Source organism: Pelophylax lessonae (genome assembly GCF_965119305.1).
Source record: "Pelophylax lessonae genome assembly, chromosome: 1".
Classification (NCBI taxonomy): Eukaryota; Metazoa; Chordata; class Amphibia; order Anura; family Ranidae; genus Pelophylax; species Pelophylax lessonae.
This window is the reverse complement of record NC_138768.1, coordinates 226558120-226581150: the sequence shown is the minus strand read 5'-3', so window position 1 is coordinate 226581150 and position 23031 is coordinate 226558120. Positions and strand designations below refer to the sequence as shown.

General features: G+C 42.4%; 1 protein-coding gene across 2 annotated transcripts in view; it reads right to left on the bottom strand.

The window, feature by feature from the left end:
* HVCN1 (hydrogen voltage gated channel 1) overlaps positions 1-17375 on the bottom strand; it is a 78224-nt gene extending 60849 nt beyond the window's left edge. The window contains exon 1 of one of the 2 annotated variants that reach the window (XM_082259700.1): positions 17251-17375. The gene's annotated coding sequence lies outside the window, so the exon portion shown is untranslated. Of the gene's footprint in view, positions 1-17244 lie in introns of both variants that reach the window. The other variant, XM_082259701.1, reaches the window with a different exon arrangement.
* Between the last annotated feature and the right edge of the window lie 5656 nt (positions 17376-23031).

Here is a 23031-nt window from a genome sequence, read left to right as displayed (position 1 = left end):
AAAGTCAGCAGCTTCACTTTTTGTAGCTGCTGCCTTTTTATTTATTTTTAAAGAGGTGCCTGAAACTCCTCTTTAATATATTAAAATATAGTTGGTTATTGGAAATCTCCCATAGGGGTTTTTGAAAATCCATTATTTTGGAAGGTTAGCTCTGCAAAAAAGGGGGGGGGGGGGGGGGGGGGAGTACGAGCAGATTCTTCTGGTGACTTATGTTTCATGCACACTGGCGCTTTTAAAAACACTTTTTCCTGGCAGGAGAAAGATCAGCTTTAAAAATGTGCCTAAGCCACATTTTTGCAGATGCGTTTAGGAGCGTCAAGCACTTGGGCATTGAAGTCAATTGTCCAGAATGTTTTTTATGGCCATTGAAATTAAAAAAACTCAAGCACTAAAACTAGCCCTAAAGCCAATGACCAAAATCTCATAAGCTTTGACATGTTCATGCCATTCGCAAAAGCTTACATTCTTTTGAAATCTGCTGCTTCCATGAAAATAAGTGTACAATGAAGGCAATGTTCAAACACCATCTGGTATAGGGGACTACTCCCCCCCCCCCCCCAATTGTGCGGAGGAGGACTACCAATGGTAACACCCATGGTTACTATAAGGACTCTGGTATACAGTGATAATTTGCAGAGGACCCTGAAACAAATAGACAGAAGCTGTGCAAATAGATGTGGTTAAAAAAGGCAGATCTGCTGCACAGAGATACAGAAAAAATAAAAATAAAAAACAGTAAATTGGATCTATTTTTTGGGTTAGATATCTGACCAAATAATAATACATATAAATCACAGAGTTCCATGGCAGGGCAAGGCACTGTTATAACCCTGACCAAAACAATCCAGCAATCATTTACACAATTCACTTGTCATATATACTCCAAAAGTTTAGATACAGGAGTGCAGAAATGTTCCATTCTGAATAAAGCAAACTAACACACTCATCGACAACAACTATCCATAGATCTATGAACTAAGTAAAAAAGGAATATATGGGCTGTGCAATGTCCGGCTTAACATACAGCTTTCCTCACAATGTATTGCCACTTAATTTACGCAAGAGCTCCCCTCAAATCAACCTCTAGGATGTTACACCAGAATGTGGTTGCAGTGTTGTCACCAAAGTGCCTTCCCATAACTAAAACAATGTTACCAATACTTGGTATGTTATAAGCCACCACCTACATACGAATAGGACCACCTATATTTGCAAACCAAACTCCTTAAGATACTTATTCTTCCCTTTTGGTGTTCATAGGAACTTCTGTTCAATTTTTTTTTTGTTTTTCTTTTTTAAAATTAACAAATGAGACTTCTGCTTTTTTTTCCATTTTATGTATAAGCATTATAAACTGGCACTGCAAACCATGTGTTCAGAAAATGCAGTGCCGAGTGTATAAAAAAGGTGAACAGTGTGTGCAGAGGGATGAATGAAAGCATGTTGGCAGTGCATGCAATAGAGTGCAGAATATAAGGGCAGGCAGTGTGTGTAGTAGAGGGGTCAAAAAGGTATAAAGATGCCCATTGTGTGCAGTAGAAGGGTTGAGGGGTATAACGACTGCAATGGTGTGCAGCAGAGGATTGCAGAGGGCACGTCAGCAGGCAGTGTGTGCAGAGGGTTTAAGAGTGGGTAGTGTGTGCAAAAGAGATGTGCTGAGATATGTTTAGTGTCTATTAAGTCAATGCAGCTCCATCTTTTCTCAGCGCTTAAAAAAAAAAACACACACACACACAGTGTGTTTGCACTTAAATTCAAGTTATTATATTTTTAACTGAACACATGCATTTGATAAATAGTTATGCAAATATATCATGCAACAAACAATTGCAACTACTACCTTTTTCTTCTAAAGGACTTCTGCTTTCACAGATTATATAATGTCCTGGAGGTTTCAGGTCAAGCCATTTTTTTCCCCCACATAAACACAATTTACATGTGAGCAATAAATAAAAAAAATTGCTCTAGGGACAAACTGGCCTGCTTCTGAGAATTTCACTGTATGGCCCTGCCCAGTGTTACATAGCCTTTTGTTCTCCCAGGCCCTGCCCTACTCTTCTCTCTCTCGAGTCCCCCACCATCGTTCCTGGCTCCTTCTCTTCGGAAAATGCCCCCATAGGATGCTGCTTCCGATAGGGGTACTCGTGCGGGCTTGCTCCCGAGCTCCTTTTCTGCATCCATTGACAGACAGGGAGGCTTGGACCCGCCCCCTCCTCACAGAATTTTATTGACAGCAGCGCCATCAATCTGTGCGGTGAGGAGGGACAGAGCCAGGCTCCGCTCGTGCACATCACTGGATCCAGATGGGGCTCAGAAAGTATAAGGGGGGGTACATGCAGTACAGAAGGTTTTTTTTACCTTCATGCATAAAAATTATACTAAAACAGAGATAATTGCCAAAATGCATTCACATAAATGATACATCATGCCACTATTTTGTTTTGTAAATCCTCCAAGTACCTTATTCATGCAGCGCTGTTGTGTGATCACATGATCTTTTCCTGTTCTTTAGCATCTGCAGGGAAAAGACCCTTGGGAGGATGGGCTTCTATTATTACAGTACAAGTTTGTCTGCACAGCCCTAATTGGTGCTGTGCCAGTCACACGATTAAAAAAAACTGTTTCAGAAGAGCAATTAAAAAAAAATGATAAAATATCAAAAAAAACCTTATAGCTCCCTACAAATCTTTATTGAACATCATAAAAGGTGTATTTTTTGTGCATTATTGAGGTGTAGGCGGAGAACAAAAAAGACGCTGGCTTTAATTTTGTTCAGACAGCATCTGTATCCAAGGCTCTTTTTACGATACAGGCATTAAAAGTTACATTTGTTTAAAGTTGTATTAAAGCTTCTTTTTTTGTCTTGCTCCCCCCTCCCCCCCCCCCCCCCAACTCTCTCCTCACTTGACCACTGGGTGCGATTGACAGCAGTGGGAGCCATTGGCTGTCTCAGCCAATGAGGAGGGAGAGTCCTGGGACAGCCAAAGCCATTGTGAACATCGCTGGATCAGAGGGAGCTCATTAAAGGATTTATATTAAACTAAGCTTTTTTGTGAGTTTCTTAGCAAATGTAAGTCAATCAGCATCATATATCACACCCCAATAGTGTATAGCAATAGGAGGACATAGAGGAGGGAAGGGAGGATCACTTACCACTGTGTATTTGCCCACATGCTCTGCACAGAGAAGAAAGAGGAAATGAAGAGCTTAGAACTGAGCATGCCCAGTACAGGACACCAGCTGGTCTACACAATCTCAACCTGCAATGGGGACACAAAGATGGGAGGGGCAACTGAAGGAAGGATCAACCAAGTATATTTCACATTAGGTCTACACAAAACAAATTCTTTAGTAGCTTTGTGAGTATGAACAGTCTGTTCTATAGCATGCAACGAGAGTTTTTCATAGTCTGGGTTTAATGTCACTTTTTGAACGTAAAAAACTAAGGCTTTACCAACCATTTTAACTATGGGTAATCTATTGGGGAGGAGTCTAGTCAAAAAAGGAGATCACTTAAAGTGAAGTTATCCTTTAACTCACTTCATTTGAGAGAGAAGCCATGACTCATTTTCCAACATTCAGTATTCTACGTCAACGCATTTGCAAATAATTTTAAGATAGGTCAAGAAAAAAAACATATGCTGGATCTAGGAGTTCTCTATAGAGGACCTGAACTAAAAAAAAGATCTGCCAAGTTCAAGGCAACATTTTTAAAGGTTTTAGGCAAATTCTGCTTTAGGAGTTCTTTGAATGATTTTACATTTTGTTTGGTTTGAATGCCTCCTGAAAACTAGTAGTGCACTTCTTGTATGCCAGGGTGCCTGCTTTGACATGCAAGTTACTGCTACATCTGGGTCTAGTGTCAGCAGATGTGGAGGTCCTGTCTCTACTAAGATTAGTGTACACACAGACACAATGTAGGCATGACAGGGAAAAAAAAAAAAAAAAAAAATCAGTAATGGGAGGAAGATCAGTTGCAAGGAGGAAAAACAGTCAATACTGGTTGGGGTGGGGCTAACTACATGGCAATAATTTTATAGGAAAAGGCAAGTTTCCTGGAAATTTTTGGATTTTACTTTATGAAAAATTAACAGTTTAGCAATTTTGGTGATAACCCAAATAAAAATATACAACCCCAATTCCAATTAACTTGGGACACTGTGCAATATCTACAAAAAACATAATGCAATGATTTGCAAACCTCATACCCATATTTTATTCACAATAGAAAAAAAAAAAAAAAAAATGTATGAAATGTTTAACCACTTAAAGACTAGGCCTTTTTCTGACATTTGTTGCTTACAAAAATTTTTTTTTTTTTTAAGAGTTAGGAGGAAGACTTCGGCTAGAATTATTGCAGCGATACCTCAAATATGCACTCGTTTCTGCATGGGAGGGGCTTCTAAAAAAATAAAATCCCCCCCCCCTTCTTATTTTACTTTTTTTTTAGCTGTATCTTTAATTTTTTTAAATTTTTATTAATCAATTTTATTGCTGTCACAAGCAAGGTAGCAATAGGCACGTCACACGTACTCTTTATGGAGAGATCTGGGGGATCCGGCGTTTAATTTAATACTTTCACATTTTTAAAACTGGCACCTTTAAGACTCCAGTAAACTGGAAGTTAGGTTGTGACGTTGCTTCCAGGTTACTACAATTGGAGACACGATGAAAGCCGATTCCGGATTTATACAGGTCTCTGGCCAGCGGGTGGACGTGTCGGCTGGTCGCTCGGGTCTCCCGGTGGGACGGGGAATCCCGGGCAGAGCGACAAAAAAAAAAAAAATAGTCCCATATGCACACACAAACTTAAACCTTATGAACAGCCTTCCCAGAAGAGTTAAAGCTGCAAAGGGTAGGTCAACTTATCATTAAACCCTACAGACCAAGACTGGGATGCCATTAAAAGTTTATGCGCGTGTAAAGGCAGGTGTCCCAATACTTTTGACAATATATAGTGTACTTCCCACACTGCAGCAGCCCAGACTGAATCAGCAAAGGTTGTATATCTGGGTTCAGCATTGCTGCCCATAGATCAAGGAACTTTGTCCAAAAAGACACATAGTTCCAAATTGTCAATCCTCTGTGAGGTCCCCCCTAACACCAGAAGGAGCAGCAATCACATGATCATGGCGTTTACCTCTAGTTCTAGTAAAGGCGAGTGGGCAATCTTCAAATCTCCACCTCGCTCTCTGTGCCGTCACCCGCTTGAGCAGTATGACCATTCAGCATGGCAGTGGCGGCTGTGATACAGCAGCATTGCCCTAAATGGTGACTAGTCTTTTGCCCTCTATCTTTTTTGGCAAAGCCTCCAGAGTTCAGTTCCTAATTTAAGGTGGTCAGCCAATGTTGATACTGTAGCAGAGTCTCAGCACACAACTCCCTAAAATAGCCACATCACATGTTGTTCTTACTGCACCACTGCCCTGAATTTGATCAAGACCAGTCTATACTGAGAAAACATTTATATTCTAAGGATATTCTAGTCTATGGATCATGTCATATATTGTTTATCCTGGGGGGAAGGGGGGGGGAGGGGGGGAGTGTAAGGATAAACAGTGTACCACATAATTTTCATGATCAGTCCACGGAGGGTCTGAGGAGGTCTCTGAGGCAGAGTGTTTCCAGGGGCTCTGCCAACCAGAGACCTACTGGATATTCATCTTCAACACCCTCTCACCTAAGGGCCTCAATGAGGAATTGGATGTCAGTACCATCCTATAACCTAGTCCCATTTCCCTCTGCTCTGTTCTTCACACTTGTACCCCTGGATTTTATGCACGTGGACACCATCACGTCTCCCCACATGTATGGAATCTACACAGGACTCGGTCATCAGTGTTACCTTAGACTGAATATGTATTTACTTCCTTTGAAGCAATAATTAACAGTTGGTCCAATTATTTATGGTTAATCCCTATCCATTTGGAGTGGTCCTAGCCCCAGAACGCCCCATATATTTTTACATATAACCTTTCCCTTCCCGTCTAACCCCTCCCCCTCCATTAACCACTTTACCACCAGAGGATTTTGCTGTCTTACGTCCAGGCCACTTTTTGCGATTCGGCACTTTAACTGACAATTGCGCAGTCGTGCGACGCCGTACCCAAACTAAATTTACGTCCTTTTTTCCCCACAAACGGAGCTTTTTGGTGGTATTTGATCACGTGTGCAATTTTTACTTTTTGCGCTATAAACAAAAAAAAAAAAAAAAATCACAATAAGCGTATTTTGATTGGTTTGCGCTAAAGTTATTGCGTTTACTAACTAAGGGAAAGATTTGTCATTTTTGGTGTTTTGTTTTTTTAACGCGTAATGGCGGCGATCTGTGATTTTTTTTGCGGGACTGCAACATTGCGCCGGACAGATCAGACCCTTGACTGACATTTTTGACACTTTTGGGGGTACCAGTGACATTACTGCAGTAATCAGTGCTATATATATGCACTGTTACTGTAAAAATGTCACTGGCAGGGAAGGGGTTAATGTATGCCTGGTGCTTACTAACGTGTGGGGGGGAGGTGACTGAGTGACACAAGGACAGATTGCATGTTCAGCTATGCTGAACACTGCAACCTGTCACTCCTTGTCACTTAGGAGATCCGCCCGCTCTGTTTACACAAGCGGGCGGATCTCCAAACTAGATTCCCCGACGATCGGGGAAGAGCAGCGGCGATCGCCGCCGCTCCTCCCCTGGCCCGACTCCCGCTGTGACTGAAAACAGCGGGAGCGCGCCTCTGGCGGCGCGCTAACGCTGCCTACAGAGGGAGTAGTCCAGCGACGTAGCGATAACGAACCACTTTGCCGCAGTACAGTCAACGAGACTGGTCGGCAAGTGGTTAAGGTCCAGTTTTAGGTTTTTACCCCATGAAAGATCTATCAAGTAATGATCTTTTTGTATTATCGTTCACATATGTCCATCTAAAATATCTTTATAAATTTTATTATGCATTTATATAGGGGTTACATTGTAAAGATTTAACAGTTTTTAATTCTTATGTACATGCAGAGTTGTATAAAGTACTCGAAACCCATACTTGAGTAAAAGTACAAGTGCTCGATCAAAATTGACTTGAGTAGAAGTGGAAGTGCTCGATCAAAAAGTGACTTGAGTAGAAGTACTAAAGTATTCAACATTTTTTGTACTCAAGTACTGCAAGTAGTTTTTTTAAAAAATTTTGCTACTCAAGTACTGAAAGGAAAAGTACCAGTAGTTTTGAAAAAAAAAAAATGCTACTCAAGTACTGAAAGTAAAAGTACAAGTACTGTGTTATGTAGTTATTAAAGAAAGAAGTCAAAAGTTTGAACATCATAGTTTTTTTTTTTTTATTTCAAATGCAGCTTTTATTTATACATACAGTAGCATTTATTTTCGTATGCGCTGATAATACACATGTTTTGAGCTTCATGAAACCTGCCATCTACTGTTCTGGCAGTGGTGGTAATTTTTATAATAGTAACGAGTAACTATGCAGCACAAAAAAAAAAAAAAAAAAGTATTGGAGTAGAAGTATTGAAATCATTGAAAAAATGTAGTGAAGTAAAAGTGGAAGTAGGAGAAAAAAATTCTACTCTAGGAAAGTACAGATATCGCCTTTCGGTACTTAAGTACAGTAGTGAAGTAGTTCTACTTAGTTACTATAGATCTCTGTGTACATGCCTTGCTCAGTTCTTTCCACAAGTTCGCAGGAAACCTCTGGCTGGCGTCACATCATTAGGTGCTTGAAAAGGGAGCGCGCATGCCCCTTTGGTACAGCGCATGCTCTGAAACTTGTTGCATTCTGGTCCCGAGTCCTGCCCGCGTCATCCTGGGCAGTGTCCCACACTGCACTTCAACCGCGTCAGGAAGGACTTTGGATGACTTTCTCCTCCACACGGGGATTTCTGTCACATTCCACCTGGCAGCACAAGCAGCTACCGCTGCCCACGCCAACTGGCATTCAGGACCTACACTTATTGATGTGCCTATTTTGTACCCATCTATTGTATGTAGCCCTGTGGTGGGCTTTGTTAAAATACACCATCTTACTGCACTTAGGAGGCTTTTATTTTTGTCTGCATATATCCAGAGTCTCCTAAACTCCTCCAAGAAGCCTGCCCTAGAACCTTGGACATTTTTTGGACTAAAGCCCCGTACACACGTACCGATTGTCGGCCGAAAATATTCGGCCAACGACCGATCGTAGGCTTGTTAGTATGATGTTAGTATGATGCTTCCGACAGCCAACAGCGCACTTTCGGCCGAAAATAATCTGTCGTGTAGGCATTAAAATTTTTGTTGGCCAACACCAGAACGGCCGATTGTTCACCAGTCAGTACAGAATTCGGCCGACAATCAGCAGATTTGCAAGACTGGGCATGCTCAGAAAAGAAAAAAGACAAGGAAAGTTAACCATCACATGACATCACTTCTGCAGTCAGCATTAGTTGGCGGAAAAAATTCGTGTGCAGTCTTTTGCAGTTTTCAACAGACACGACAGCCCTGGACAAAAGACGGCCGACGATCGCTACGTGTGTACGGGGCTTTATACCTTATAACTAAATTTCTTGCAGATTAGGTATTATGACCAAGCCTCTGCACCTATAACCTAATTTTCTTGTTCACATTCAAATCTGCCTAGTGATACACCATGCAGAAAGATAGAGCACTGTTTCAAAACCAAACTCACCCACCCCACTAATGAGGGAAATCTAGCAGCAGTGGTTTAGAATTCTACTCACATTACAGCTAAGGTGACACTAAACAATATCCCATTTACTCATTGAATCGTATGCCATAAGAAGCAAAAATGCATTATGTATGAATTTTGAGAGGAGTAAAATGGTGAACGCGATAGATAGAATGGTGAACGCGACTAGTTGAAAGTGAAGGGGTTTGCTTTCTTGGATAGTGGTTGGGAGTACTAATATGGCAGCCATTTATTTATAAAAACCTATGTGTGTTTTAGGAGGGAATGAGGAGAGAGGAGTAAGATGGTGTATCCAATAGGGAGCCTCTTTTAGTACCCAGAGCCATTCAGGCTAAGGTTGTTGGCGGCTGTCCAACTTCTGGTTACAAAGAACCCATAAAAAGGAAGTGATGCAACACCATAGGAATAGGACGTGGTCGCATGGGGTGTAGTAGAGGGAGGGAAATCGGTTATATAAAAACAGCCCAGTCACTGCTTCCCCCAGCTTCTGAAGACGCCCAGGAGAAGGGGCAAAATGCATCAAGCGAGGGACAAGTAGTGAAGTAATTTCCGGTAACTGGCACACACACCTAGGCGGCGCTCCGACCATAGCTCAATGCTTGAACTTTAAATCTCTTTGTAAGGGTAACTGCTTTTATCTTTTTAAATATAACAATTACGCCATGGAGCTCTCCCTTTGTATTACATCTTATGCAATAAACCTATTGTACTGCTGAGGAACTGGTAATCAGAGGAGTAAGGAGTCATATCTTTCCAAATCACATTGGGATAACTACCTGTCTATTTGACCTTTATGGTCGGCGAGTGGAGAGTGAAGGCAGGGAGAGAAAGCACCGGACACACATTTAAAAGGACCCATCAGCGCTTTCACTTTGTTTGCACCGATGGAACTTACAGATTATATGAAGATCCTGAGAATATTCATATTAGGGACCCCTCAGAACTTTATCTGCACTAACTATTAATTGTGACTGTGCACCAGCACTTTATACAAGATTGGTTGTTGATTATTTGTATACACGTATATGAAATAAATCACATATTGAGTTTATATTTGAGATAGGATATAGAAACATGGCTTGGTTCAATTATGATATAAAACTTAGCACCGCAGACTATAAAAAGGTGTATAAAACAAAATTAAATAGAAACCAAGAATACCGACGTAGTGATCAGCCAGCTGTGATCTTAATGCAAGCTTAATAGCAAAACTACAGATATGTGTAAATATAAACCACGCTAGTTATTCAACATTATCCATCCAATAATCCATAGTTAAAATAAATAAACAAGTCCCATAGGGTTAGGTAAAGGACTCGTGCTCATAAATTCAAGGAAGGACAGGTGCTCCACTTGTGCTCAATTCAGATGCCCCACATAGATGTACACTCACTCTGGATTTTGACCACCTATCTCCAGTGTGGTCACTTGCGCTTGTTAGGGAATCCTACCCTGGGTGGTGTCTTTACTGGCAGACTCCTCAATGGGTTAATCTATCCCCCCAAGAAACGGTGGGGGGATAGCACATAGTGTAAAACCATAACGTTTATACTTAAAAATGAAAGACAGAAATATTTTAACTCACAGTTTAGGGTGCCGGTATTCTGGCACCCAGTATATAGAATATATAATTCCAGCTAGGCAAACCGTGAATACCACAATTCGTGATTCAGCACGGTCCAAGACGTGACATGCACAAACAAGGTCCATAAAGCCAGAGGAGCGAGTCTGGGGTGAAGGAACTTACCTGGCCTGCAGAGTCCTGATCTCAACCTGATAGAACACCTTCGGGATGAATTAGAGCACAGACTGCAATTCAGGCCTTCGTGTCCAACATCAGTGCCTGACCTCACAAATTCACTTATGGAAGAATGGTCAAACATTCCCATAGACACACTCCAAAACCTTGTGGACAGCCTTCGCAGAAGAGTTTAAGCAGTTTTAGCTAGGAAGGGTGGGCCAACTCAATATTGAACCCTACGGACGAAGACTGGGATACCATTAAAGTTCATGTGTGTGTAAAGGCAGACGTCCCAATACTTTTGACAATATAGTGCATGTATACAACTTGCAATCTATGAAAAATGACTTTATATATATTACACAGTAAGGCAGCTTACACACATGGAAAAGATGTTTAGTTAAATAAAACGTTCCCTCAAAAGCTTCTGTACAGCGCCCAACCTCTTACAAATATGCATTATGAATAAGTGCTCGCCCTAGCCATATTCAAACACCACTCTATTTTTCTTGCGCAGCCATGAACAACCCAACAAGTCCTTATTTATCCTTAAACCACTACACAAATCCATCCGGTCCATTATATTATAAAAAAAAAAAAAAAAAAAAAAACACACACACTACAACAAATGAGGTTCAAAATTATGCAATTGGTAAATTAGTTTCCCGAAAAAGAAAAAATAGTAATATTATTACACTCATGGAAAGAAAAAAAATGCAACATTTTCTAAAATGTGAACAAACACAAACTAAACATAAAATTAGTTTACTGCAGTAAAAGGTGGATCCAGTAGAAAGGAGCATTCCCTAGAATGTGTGGACCCCAACACATGGTGTCACAGCATTGACATTGTTGGTGCTTGCACCCAATTCATGTACCTGTCAAAGATGGGAACATGAATCGGTATGTGCCCTACATGAAGTTTGGAGGGTCCATACTGGTCCCTGGACCATCACATCTCAGATGACCCCAATCCCTGCACCTTCACATCACCCCAATCCCTGCACCTTCACAACTCAGATCAGCCCCAATTCTTACACCTTTACTCCTCAGATCAGCCACAAATCCTGCATCACCTCAACTTGGATTCGACTCAATTTATTCATCTTCAGATCTCAAAATCTGTAAGCCCAACTCCTTTATATCTCAGAAAGTTGGATTTTTTACATTCAATAATTGCCGGTGGCTATAACTGCTAGCAGAAATCATTGTGTTCTGCCAACTGGGAAGGCTTCCTGCGTGGTAAACACACTAGCGCTGCTGGAGGCATTCACCCATCAACACTGTTGTGTAATGCCTCGTACACACGCAACGATTATCGGCCGACCGATCGTCCGACTTTTGTCCAGAGTGGTGTTTTGTTGGTTGGAATGTGCCTAGACTGCACACACATTTTCTCGGCCAACAAAAATCTACTTCAGAAGTGATGTCATGTGTTGGTTTACTTTCCGTGTGTTTTTTCTTCTCTGAGCATGCCCAGTCTTGCTCATCAGATTTTTGTCTGCCGAAATCTGTACTGACCGATGGATAATCGGCCGTTGTGTTGACGGCCAACAAAAATTTTATAGCCTGCACACCAGATTTTTTTTGGCCGAAAAATCGGAGTCGGTTGTCGGAAGCATCATACTAACAAGCCGAAAATCGGCCGATCGGACGTTGGCTGAAAATTCCCAGCCAATAATCGATGCTTGCATACGAGGCATTAGGAAGGAAAATCAAGTCATCTATGGGCTGCCTAACCTTTTTAGAAGGGTCATGCTCCTGGTCCCCTGCTGCACACAGTGTTTCCTCCCACCACCGTTCACATCATTACTGTGTCCTATAGAAATGTGAAGGCTGGTGCAAGGAATTGCTAAGTGCAGCAGTGGACCAGAAGGTTGACACTCCTACTTCAGGGGACAATCTCTCAGCAATGGAATGGTGTTTAGCGCCACGGTCTACTGGAGAGGTAGATAGCCACCATCTTTACAGGTAGCCACCATCTTTACAGGTAGCCACCATCTTTACAGGTAGCGCCTATTAAAATGTTCAGCTTAGGGACAGAACAGGGAACAAAGTGGAATACTGCCGGCAGCTACAGGTTTCCCTTTGTCTGCCTCTCTAAAGCAGATCCAGATTATAGTCATTGACAAAGAAAAAGTTTCCATCAAAGTTGCAAACGTAATGTTTACATTTTCATTACAGGCGTATCACCACCATGATAGTGATCTGCACAGAGTGACGGGATGCAATCTTTTCAGCAGGGATACTTTTTCAGTAATGGCTCAGTAATACTATATAATAAAATGTAACCATTATGTGTCAGACACCACACCTGGCTAGCTTGGCATCGCACTGTAGAAAGCCATGACATGTGAAGAGCCCACAACAAATACATTTTCAATTGTGTGTCCTGTTTGGATACAATAAATACATTGTGACAAGTGGATACTCGCCTCCAAGGAAAAAGTTTCTTGTACAGTATTTGTAAGGTATTCTCTGCATTTTCCATCATGGTAACCCTGGTCTCTATACAGAATGGATTCAGATTTTTGCAGTATGTACAACCAGACCTTTAGTCTATGTTTCCACTATTGCGACCCCAAAGTCACATGATTTAGAGTGAGACTTTGAATGCAGCTTTGTTCCAACTCTATATCCTCTGGATCAAAGTCGCATCAAAGTAGTGCATGCACCTATTCAAACTCGCTGATTTTCAAAGTCGCATAAATAAAACAGGTCCCATTGAAATCAATGAGCTGTGACTTGTCATGCAACTTTAGGTGTCCAAAGTCGCATGACAAGTTGCACTAGTGGAAACGTAGATCTAAATGTTCCAAGCAGCATGTCATACATATCTGATACTACAAGTGCACATAGCATTTTAATTTTTCTGTGAAAAGGGCTGAGATGTTCATAAAATTGTTGTAACTGGAGCTATACAAAAAAAAAAAAAAACCTGTATAAGGCTTCATGCACACCAGCATTTTTTAAGCTCCTAGAAGCGGTTAGCATTTTTTTGTGCTCCTAGGAGCTAAATGGTGGTATCCTATGGGTCCATGCACACTACTTTAGGCTATTAGCGTTTGAGCTTCAGCATCTAGGAGTAGAAAAAATAAAATGTTTTTTTGTAGAGTTTCTTGGAGCGTTTTTCCAGCAGAAATGCTCCTGAACAGGGTTTAAAAAAAAAAAAAAAAAAAAAAAAAAAACTGCAAAAACACCAATAATGCTAATGTTTCTAAAACGCTACTACAAAAAGCTATTATGTACCAGCATTTTTTTTAGCTTAAAGTGGAGTTCCACTCAAAAGTGGAACTTCTGCTTATATGCTTCCTCCCCCCCCCCCCCCCCCGTGGCACTGTCACTCTGAAATTTGGCCCCCCTCCTTCCTCCGCCGCCGGGCCAATTAGAACATGTGCCACGCGTGTGTGGTAGGGAACCAGCTGTGAAGCCAAAGGACTTCACTGCCAGGTTCCCTTACCCTAAATGGCGGCGGCAGCAACCGAGAGCCGATACGAAAATTGGCTTCGGGTGCCGACAACGCGGGAACCCTGGTCAGGCAAGTTCTATTCTTTAAAAGTCAGCAGCTACAGGATTTAATTTTTCTTTTCATGGGGGGGGGGGGGGGGGGCGGAACTCCTATTATAATAATGAATACCAAATTAGTAATTAAATAAAATACTCAATTATTATTACTATTCTAACTCATTATGACCTCATGCCCGGAGGCACAGGTGCAGTGTCCAGCAATGCGGCCAACATCAATGTAATACGCAGTGGCTGATGGTACTCTCGTTAAGAGCTGGATACGTTCAGGGATGTGTGCCCAGAACACAGGTATTCTGCATTTCAATCATACATCCCTGGCCCTAAAACATCCAGCCACAGGTTTCGACAGGCTGCTGGCAGCGCAGCTGAACAATGTGCCTCCTGGGTGCCAGAGAACGCCAGGATTTGATGCACAATGGGCTAGAAGCCCAGCATGCATGTAGCTGAACCCAGTTTTGGCAATTATGTTTCTTACTCTCCAATTTAAAGAACTGGAGTAGACTGTAAGCCCCTTGAGGGCAGGGACTGGTTTGAATATACATTATATATGTAAACCACTGCGTAAATTGACAGCGCTGAAGTACTTGTAATAAATAATGGCAGCAAACATCACATCTACCATAACCACAACCAGACCAATGAATCCAGATGCAGCGCCAGTGTGGCTTTAAGCCTAGATTTACACTGAGGCGGGTTTAAAATAATTTCAAACCGGCATTTTCAGTCCGACTTTGGGGGTTATTTCACAGATATCTGTGCGGGTTCCTGCACAGATGTCTGTGAAATCACCCCCAAAGTCAGACTGAAAATTGCACAGCATCAGCGCATGAACTCTGTGCGCTTACAGTGCCTGTGTTCCGTGAGAAAACCATACCCTCGTCACTTCCGGTGCACCTACGGAGGGTATGGATTTCTCACGGTAGTTAAACTTGCGGCGCTTACATTAAAACAACTCCTCTGCAACATAAATCATCTCCGCTCTTCCCCTGTCACTTCCCTCATCTCCGGTAATAAATATAAAAGCGGATCACGGAGCCGCGATCGCCGTCATTTACATCTCCTACTCCCGCTTTTATATTTATTACCGGAGATGAGGGAAGTTACAGCAATAGCAGAGGAGATGATTTATGTTGCAGCCGAAGTGTTTTAATGTACCCGCCGCAAGTATAACATTAGACACACTGCCGTGATAATTTCATGCCCACCGAGCATGCGCACTTCTCAAATCCTTTCATGTTCCATTAGGTATCCGGGGCTCTGAGCATGAGCACTGCTGCGCTGCTCAGCTGTTTCAGACCGGAAGTGACGAGGGTATGGTTTCTTCACGGGGTATGGTTTTTTAACGTTACACCGGACCTTCAGAACTCATGCCGGAAAAGGCGGCTCCCGTGTGCAAGCGACCTCATCGCGCCCCCGACCACTCATGTAGCCGGAGGCAGCGAACTCTGAAGGAAGACCGGGGGAAGATGTCAGCTGTCTCAGTGTGGACATTGTAGCACTGGAGGGCAGGGCCGCTGATGGGGGGGAACCACCAGTCCTCCTGTAGGGGCCAGGCACGCAGAGGGGGCCGCAACAGCATGGGGAATCGGTGCAGTCGGGCATAGAGAAGGATGCCCTGTGTGGCTCTCTGCCAATTTCTCCCCCTCCTGCAGGGAGAGACACAAACGACATTGTTCCCGTAATTGTCTCCCCCCCCCCCCCCCCCCCCCATTTTTTAAATAAATCATAACTTTTTTTTTTTATATAAAAAAACATTTAAAAAGGGCTCATTTACACAGGTTCTCTGTAATTGTGTCCGCTAATAATGATTTTAGTGCATTTTTAGTGAAAATACTGTCTTGATATATTCAGAGGGAGCCCTGCCAGGTAGGCTGTACGGGCCCCATGATTACTAACAGCAGCCCTGCTGGAGGGCTTTGTTCTAAGAGAAGTTTCTCGTAATGTGCTAGTCTGCGATGCACACTAGCACATTATGACATTGCCTTGCAGGATTTCAAGTCTTCACCACCAGCAGTATACAACCGCTTTAAATGGTTGCTCTCATCTCTGTAAGGGTACTTTCACACGATCCGCCTTCCGATGAGCTCAGTTCTGTGCTCAGCGGGGATCGATCCGCCGATCCCTGCTGAGCAGGCGGATGACAGCTCCGTCTCCGGACTGTGTGCAGAGAGGGAGGTGTCAGAGCCCCGCTGCTCTCTATGGGGGAATTGGATGAGAGCGGACCGCTGGTCCACTCTCATCAACGGATGGAAAATAGGGTTTCCATCCATCTGGATTTCACGGACAGGATCGGATGCGGATGGCAGCGGACATGTCATTGCTGACATCCGCTGCCCCATAGAGATGCATGGAGGATCCGATCAGATCCACCTAAAAAACGGACAGGCGGATCTGATTGGATCGTTCGTGTGAAAGGACCCTAAGCCCCGGTTCACATTAGTGCAATCACAGAGATCGCATGTAATTCGGAGCGCACTGCTCCTAAATTACATGCGATCTCATGTGCGGTGCAAATTTCAGCCATACACTTTCTATGACTGAATCCGCACTAAACTCGCACATGAGGCTTTTTAATCCGCAGCAGAATCCGATCGCATGGTGGTTCACACTAGTGCAATCCGATTCTGTGCAAACTTTCAGATCGCACTGCTATATGCGATCTCAACTGGGGGTGTCGTTAACTTTTTATTGACACCCCCTGCGTATCACATATGGCAGTGTGAACTGCCAGGGGGTGCAGATGCGATGTGGGAACACGCTGTATATTCGCAGCGTTCCTGCATCGCAGAAGTGTGACCCGGGACTTACGGATACATCTGGAAGAGAGTTTGTTCTTGTAAAAAAATAATTAAATAAAACACCCCTTTCTGAGCAAATGAATTTTAAATTTTTGAAAAAAACAAAAAAAAAAAAAAAAAACAAATAAACAAAAAAAAAAAAAAAAAAAGCAAGCCTTTACAAGTGCAGCCATCACATCTAAGAATTGGTAATATAAGAAAAGTTTGATTTTGGGTTTAATACCGCTTTCAGTTCTTTGCTGTAAAAGTTTATGGTCTAATTCCTAACTTTTTTTTTTTTTTCACAGATTTCTAAAATGTGTGAAAACATTTGTAAATAAGTGTCTGGGCTTCTCATTGAAAAGAAGAGAAGTCATGTGAGCGTAGAGTAAGTTGTCAGTCCCAGCTATAGTGATAACAGGAGGTGCAGCTCGGGGCTCTAGTATAGTGAGCTCCATAGGACACTCAGCACGTCTATGTACAGAACACAGGGTACAGGACACAGGACACTTACCACACAGCTCAACTCTGCCACCCTCTCTAGGATCCACCAGCCTCGGAATCCTCACCATACATCCTCACTGAATATTTAAATGACTGCGGAGGGATCTCTTCATTCCGTCACTGTGATGTTTGCCGCTGCCTAAGTACACCTAGAAAATAGTTCCTGAAAATCCTCCTCCTTAGTCAGCACTGTGCTCAGTCAGCACGTGATGGGAGAGGGTTTCCTGCTCCATGTCTCCTCAGCTCACACTCAGGATACTCTCCTAGATTTTGTCTGCTTGTTTGGTATCTTTCAGCTGCTTTCTTCTATTTTACTAGAAATTGAGATGTTTTTTTGGTGGGTATTGCACTGTATAATATAATATACATTAGGATTGTTGTACCTGGGTGTCTGTGCCCATTCAGTGTAATATTCTCAGCCCATTTGCAGTGTATAAACATAAAATGAATATATAGTGCCGCACCAGAAACGCAGACCGCAAACACATTGTGAAAATGTTATAACAAAAATAAAACAATCTTTTGGAACTAAATAAAACAATCTTTTGTGACTAAGTGCCGGTTCACATTATAGCGATGTCAGACATCGCATGTGATTCGCACGGTCGCACCGCACTGCTGTGCGAATCACATGCGATGTCTGTGCGATGCAAATTCAGCCTTACAGATTGTATGGCTGAATCCGCATCACATTCGGACCTAAGTCGCACAGGACCCTTTTTTTGGTCCGCACCCATGTGAACACCCATGCGATCCAATTCCTGTCCGAATGGACAGTTCGCATAGCGATATGCAAACTAATCTGGGGGTGTCATTAAAACGAAGTTCCACCCAAAAGTGGAACTTCCGCTTTAGGTAGTCCTAACCCCCTGATATGCCACACTTGGCATGTCATTTTTGGGGGGGGTGGGTACCTCGTTTTGACAGGTACCCGCTCCTACTTCCGCTCGAAGCGCCGCGGCGTCCTGAGCAGAAGTTCTCCTCTCCCACTCCCTCCCTGCAATCTTCTGGGACATGTCAGAGGTCCCAGAAGATTGGCGGCCAATCAAGATGCGCAGCACAACTCGCGCATGTGCAGTGCGTACCCGGCTGTGAAGCCGCAAGCTGCCACACCCGTGTGAATCGGCACTAAATAAAACAACCTTTTGTGACCAACCAATGTACAAATTATTTGGGATTCATGATAAACAACTCAAGTGATTTCCCATCAAGTAAAATTGACAATTACTCAGATCTCATATATTAACCACTTGACCTCCAGAAGATTTTACCCCCTTCATGACCGGGCTATATTTGGTTACTTAGCACTGCGCTTCTTTAGCTGGGGATTGCACGGTCATGCAATGTTGTACCCAAACTAAATTTATATATTTTTTTGCACAAATTGAGATTTATTTTGGTGGCATTTGATCACCACTGGGTTTTCCAATTTTTGCGATATAAACGAAAAAAGACAGAAAATTTTGAAAAATAAAAACAATATTATTTTTTGTATTCTGCTACATGTCTTTGGTAAAAAAAAAATCCCAATAAGTGTATATGGATTGGTTTGCATGAAAGTTATAGCATCTACAAATTATGGTATATATACTGGAATTTTTATTTTTAATTTTTTTTATTCTACTTATGGCGGTGATCAGCAACTTATAATGGGACTGCGATAGTGCTGCGGACCATCTGACACTAACTGACGCTGGGGGGGAACTGACTGCCACTGTTATCAGTGATATTAACCACTTCTGGAAGGATTTGTCCCCTTAATGACCAGGCCATTTTTTGCGATTCGGCACTGCGTTAATTTAACGGACAATTGCGCGGACGTGTGACGCTGTACCCAAATAAAATCGATGTCCTTTTTTCCCCACAAATAGAGCTTTCTTTTGGTAGCATTTGATCACCTCTGCAATTTTTATTTTTTGCGCTATAAACAAAAAATCCCTTCCCTCCCTGAATATTTCTGGAATGAATGACATCATCTGCCTAGGCCTGAAAACCAAGAAGTAACTAAAGAAACGCAAGTAAAAAAAAAAAGTTAAAACTAGTAAATATGAAATGTTTTCCTATCTATTTGCTACTGCTAGCAGTGTCAAAATGTTTTAACATTTTAGGCCAATTTGTTTTCTGCTACATATTTTTGGTAAAAAAAATCGCAATAAGCGTATTTTGATTGGTTTGCACAAAACTTATTGCGTCTTCTAACTACGGAAAAGATTTATGTTTTTTTTTAGTGTTTTTTTCTTTTCTAGTAATGGCGGCAATCTTCGATTTTTAGCAGGACTGCAACATTGTGGCAGACATTTGGACCCCTAACTGACATTTTTGACACTTTTGGGGGGACCAGTGACATTACTACAGTAATCAGTGCTAAAAATATGTGCTGTTACTGTAATAATTACACTGGCTGGGAAGGGGTTAATACTGCGGATGATCAAGGGGTTAAATGTGAGCCTAGGGGAGTGATTCTACCTGTGGGGGGGCATGTGAAATGATCACAGAGACCTGTAATCCTATATAGAAGGATCACAGGCGCTCTGTGATCATTCCAGAGAGAAGAACGGTCGGCTGTGTTTACAATAGCTGACCGTTCTTCTCTCTCAGCGGGGAACGATCACGGGTGTCAGGTGGCAATCAGAGCCGTCTGCCCCGTGCATCCGAGTCCCCGCTGCTGGCGGCACGCTCCCCCTAGCCGCAGGCGCACGACCGACGTATACCTACGTTGGTTTGCGTAGGAGGGGCGGTCCTTAAGTGATTAATACAGTGATCAGTGCTAATAATATACACTGTCATTGTACTAATGATACTGGCTGGGAAGGGGCTAAAATCTAGAGTGATCAAGGGGTTAAATATGTGCCTAAGGGCTCTTTCACATGGGCGATCCGATCAGATCCGCCTGTCCGTTTTTTAGGCGGACCTGATCGGATCCTCCATGCAGTTCTATTGGGCAGCGGATCTCCGCTGACACCCGCTGCCATCCGTATCCGATCCTGTCCGTGAAATCTGGATGGATGGAAACCCTATTTTTCCATCCGTTCAGGGATTGGATGAGAGTGGACAGGCGGTCCGCTCTCATCCGATCCCCCATAGAGAGCAGCGGAAGCTGTGACACCTCCCTCTCCGCACTGCAAGTGGACACAGAGCTGTCATCCACCGGATCGGCGGATCGATCCCCGCTGAGCAGCACGGATCCGCCTACGGAGGCGGACCATGTGAAAGAGCCCTAACTATATGGATTATGTGTAAAGTGTTCTGCTTTTACTTGTAGATCTCTGAGGCTCCATTCACATCTAAGTGTTGCTATTTTTACAGGCGTTTTTCAGGCGTTTGTTCTGGCATTTTTTGCAGCATTGGTGCAGCATTTTTGTGCAGGCCTTTTGCGTTGAAAAGTGACCAATGAAAAGCAGTAAAACGCCTGTAATCTGCCAAAAAAGAAGCTCACTTTTTTGCACAATACAGGGAGTGCAGAATTATTAGGCAAATGAGTATTTTTGAGGATTAATTTTATTATTGAACAACAACCATGTTCTCAATGAACCCAAAAAACTCATTAATATCAAAGCTGACTATTTTTGGAAGTAGTTTTTAGTTTGTTTTTAGTTTTAGCTATTTTAGGGGGATATCTGTGTGTGCAGGTGACTATTACTGTGCATAACACGAAGAAGAAAATGGATGGTACAACAAACGTTGTCCAAGCATATATTGGCGGACTTTCGAGGCACACGCTGAGTAAGCACACTTATTATTTTAAAATAATTGCTTTTTATTAAGAAAATTTAAAAGAAACAAAGAGCACTTTACAAACGTTGACAAAAATGTAGTTTCTTGTACATTCAAAGTTGATATGCACGCATTGTTGACAATAGGTGAGGGTTACAGTTGTTATACAAATCTGATAGGGTCAACGCGTTTCGCATTTACGCTTCCTCAGGACCTCAGATGATTTGGTAACCTCTTAATAAAACAAAAGCATATCATACGTTACTTTTTCACATATACACATGTATATACATACATCTGCAATAATATTTTACATACATAAACATTCATTGTATATGCGTGTGTGTCACTACATAGCCATGGGAGCAATAGAAGAGCGGATAAACCCACCTCCTCAACGTGCAGTGCATCATACTGTTCGACCGGGGGCTAAGCTAGATGAAAGGAGGCACCTCGGACCATAACCACCTGGATTGGTAGATTGTCAGGTAACGTTTATATAGATTTCTTTGTTATTTTTGATTATTTTTTGAAAAATTTATTCTAGCGTCTATTATATGATACTCTATAACAAAGATCCAAATTACCTTAAAATATATTTGATGGATATGGGAAGAGATAGGACGGCTGGGTAGAGGATGATACGTGGATCAATTGAGCGTCTTACACCTAAATATAAACAGTATGTTGATATTTATATTCTAACAGATTCTTCAGTTCTGATATAGTATATGTTTCTCTTTTTTGCCTCAGGGTATATAAGTAAACATATTGGATGTTATTCTGTGAGATAGATATATCACACCATAGAAGAGAATAAGATAAGGAAAGACAGGGAAGGGAAATTAGAAGGAAAGAAAGAAGAAAAATGGGGGGGGGGGGGGGTGGAAAGAAGGGAAAAAGAGAAGGGAGGAGGGAAGGGAAGGGAAAAGGGAAGAGAAGTGGGTAGAGGAAAGGAGGGGGGATAAGGGATGAGGAGAGGTAGGAAAAAATGGGATGAGGAGAAAGGGAACGGGGGAAAATAAATGGTGTGCATATATATAGTCACAGATATATGATGTAATTTAGATATACCTTATAATATTTTATCTCTATGCGCTCCAAGGTAACAAAAAAGAGAGTATAAAGATATCAGTGCGGGTCCAAGAATTTCATTTGTATCAGATCCTATAGTCCCCTTAGACCCACTATTCTTTTGGGGGGGAGGGAGAGAGGAGATTTTTTGTACTTACAATTCACTTATATTCTTATGCATCAAAAAATGGAGGTGTCCTTGCTATGGACAATCTCTGATGGCTTGCTATTAAAGGAGATTAAACAGTCCCGCATCCAGCTGGTAATAGTAAGAAGGTCCCCTCATGCTAAAGATAGGAGATAGAAATATAATCTGTTGGTGTTGACTATGCTAATAAATGATACAGATTATCTTCAAAATAGGCTATATGTTCTAACTCTCTTTCACATGGAAAGTCAATGTACTCACATGTTGCTTTGTCCACACTCGTATCCCAGCCGCCATATCCTATTCCCTGGTGGTTTCGTGGTCTAAATGGGTCCCACACACCGGCTGCTAATCAGCACAGGTGTTCGGCATTGGCCGCGGCGCACCGGATGTGCGTCATCGGTCGCCGCCGGAAATGACGTTCATCAGAACGTATCTCATGTCGGAAGTGGGAGGGGGCCAATGGAAGCGCAGAGTGCTCACCAGCAACCCGGAAGGGGTGGGTCATCGCCGCCCTGTCGCCTCCCGATAGGCCCTCCCCAATCTCGACATGGTGCTGGAGTGTACCCAGAGGAGGTACCATGCACTGCTGGGAGGATAGGCATTCACATAATCAGAGCTATCACGGCCACATAGCGTCACACGTATACATGCAATACAACATATGAAAAAACTTTATTGAACAATGAAATCATTTTCATTTTAATTTCTGCCATCTAAGATTATAGATATTCTTTTATTCTTTTACATTTTATATAAAGAACTCTTTCAAGACTTTATCTTGTTATGCCACCATTTATATTTTGCAATAATAAAAATGGTGATAAATGAAACCGCTCATCTTATGAGCGTTTT